The sequence below is a fragment of the Nicotiana tomentosiformis genome, chromosome 1 (genome assembly GCF_000390325.3).
Source record: "Nicotiana tomentosiformis chromosome 1, ASM39032v3, whole genome shotgun sequence".
In the NCBI taxonomy this organism is placed as follows: domain Eukaryota; kingdom Viridiplantae; phylum Streptophyta; class Magnoliopsida; order Solanales; family Solanaceae; genus Nicotiana; species Nicotiana tomentosiformis.
Genome location: NC_090812.1, coordinates 81,676,364 through 81,678,712, shown reverse-complemented (window position 1 = coordinate 81,678,712; position 2,349 = coordinate 81,676,364). Strand labels below are relative to the sequence as shown.

At 40.2% G+C, this 2,349-nt stretch overlaps 1 non-coding gene across 1 annotated transcript; it reads left to right on the top strand.

The window, feature by feature from the left end:
- The first annotated feature begins 828 nt into the window (after window positions 1-828).
- LOC117277772 (small nucleolar RNA R71) lies at window positions 829-935 on the top strand. The gene has a single exon (XR_004508111.1). It is a non-coding gene; the product is annotated as a small nucleolar RNA R71 (small nucleolar RNA).
- Window positions 936-2,349: the final 1,414 nt, after the last annotated feature.

The window sequence follows — 2,349 nt, the reverse complement described above, 5'->3', positions numbered from 1 at the left end:
TTTCAGCTGCTCCCCGCTTTCTTTTTCATGTCTCATATCTTTGTGGGTTGGGGTGAGATATTTAAATACTTGCCCACTTCTCAAAGTTACAACATTCATTGTTTCTTTGGAATATCTTTCTGTATCAGCTGGAAGTGTTACTGGGGCTCTCTCAGACATTAGAGTAGCTAAGTGCACAACCTGTCTTTCCAAGCTTCGAAAAGATGTACCCAATTCTTTGATAGATGCATCGTGGGCATCAAGCCTCTCATCCGTCTTGATAATGAAGGTCTTCATAAGATCTTTTATGCTGGGTTGATTCGACTATAGAAGTCGATACTACTGCCTCTGCTGATTTTGAAAATCTGGATCTCCTTGTTCCTGGAATCTGGGGTTGTTTTGTTGCCATGCATTGCACCCCCAGGTGAACTCCATAAAACACCAGGGTGCCTCTGACCCATTGCATTAAAATTATAGTTTCCTATAGTATTTATTTCCTTAGTTGAGGCTTGACACTCGTGATTAGGGTGTCCTCTTCCACATATATCACAAGATGTGTGGTGTACATTTTGCATCGAAGCTACAGTTATCTTTCGTATTTCTTTAGCCATAACATCAAGATGTACTTGCGCAGATGTAATAGCATCAACTTGGTGAACACCAATTTATTTTCTTCTTTCCACACTATCAGAGGGCCACTGATTAGCATCTTCGGATAATTTATCAAGAATTGTAACTATCTCCTTTGGAGTCTTCTTCATAAAGAGGCCTCCAACTGCATTGCTCAATGTTCTACGCGAGGTCGGTGTCAATCCATCCCAAAAATCTTGGATTTGCATCCAGAGTTCAATTCCGCTATGTTGACACCTCCTAACTATCTCCTTAAACCTCTCTCATGCTTCAAAAACAATTTCATTCTCTTTCTGGCAGAAGTTATGGATTTCTCTTCTAAATTTGATCGTCTTAGCTGAGGAGAAATATTTATCAAGAGGTTTTCTGGTCATTTCCTTTCATATTCTAATTGATCCATTTGGCAAGCTTCGAAGCCACTACTTTGCATCATCTTTAAGTGAAAAGGGGAATGCCCTTAAATACACTGCATCCTGTGACACCCTATTGTATTGAAAGGTGTTCATAATCTCCTCGAAGTCCATTAGATGCCTATTTGGATCTTCGTTCATATTCCCTCTGAAAATGCAGATGTTTTGGATGGTTTGAAGCAAACCTTGTTCAGCTCAAAATTATTGGATGCATGATAAGTAAGGATTTTGACTACTTATTTTCTCTCTTTTACTTTAGTTTTAGCTCAAAAATGCTTAAAGATATTCCCGAAAACTGATAAAATGTGCTTACTTGCAGGATCATTGAAAAAAGAGCCAAAACTATGAAATTCAACTCAAGAATGAGTATTTTTGGACAAGGACTAAAACCAAGCAAAAAGAGTAAAGTGCGGACCGCACAATATTGAGTGCGGCCGCAGACTATGAAGAACCTCTGACAGAATGCCTTTGCAAAGTCCGGACCGCACAATTATTGTGCGGCCGCAGAAGATGAGGTTCAGAGAGATGGAGTTCTGAGTCCACGAAGAAGTGCGGACCGCACTATTATTGTGCGGCCGTAGAACTCAAGAGTGCGGTTGCACTCAGAAATGTGAGGCCGCAGAAGATGAGATTCAGAGAGATGGAGTTCTGAGTCCATGAAGAAGTGTGAACCGCACTATTATTGTGCGGTCGCATAATTCAAAAGTGCGGCTGCACTTAAAAATATGCGGTCCGCGGAAGTCCCTCCAGTCATGCTCAAATTCAAGAGTGCGTCCACACTCAGAAATGTGAGGTCCGTAGAATCTGAAGACGTGCGGCCGCAGAAGTCCATCATGTCAAGCCCAGCTTCAAAGTGCGGACTGCACACAGAATTGTGTGGCCGCAAAATCTCTGCATGGGCAATTTTGTCGGATAATTTCAGTTGTGTATAAATAGTTCTTTTTGTCAAATTTAGGTTAAGTTTGAACTCTAGAACGTAGATAGCCGTTTTTCCTTTACTGCTTTGGGAAATTTTGGATTAGTTTATTATTTTAACATTGGATTTTCATCCCTTTATCATCTATTATGAGGTTAATCTTATCTTCTTCCTTAGTTTCTTCATTTTTGCCTATGAGTAGCTAAATCTCTAGCTAGGGTTGTTACCCAACCCTAGTGTGGGTACCTAATGGGTGTTTGATTTAGGGCTTGTTTAAGGTTGGGTGTATGATATTTAGCCTAGTTCTTGCTTGAATTTAGGAATTAATGATTGCAAACATTGATTCATGCCTAATTGTCTTAGTCTCTACTTGAGAAAGAGAGACTAAGTCTAGGAAAACTTGGCTAACAAGAA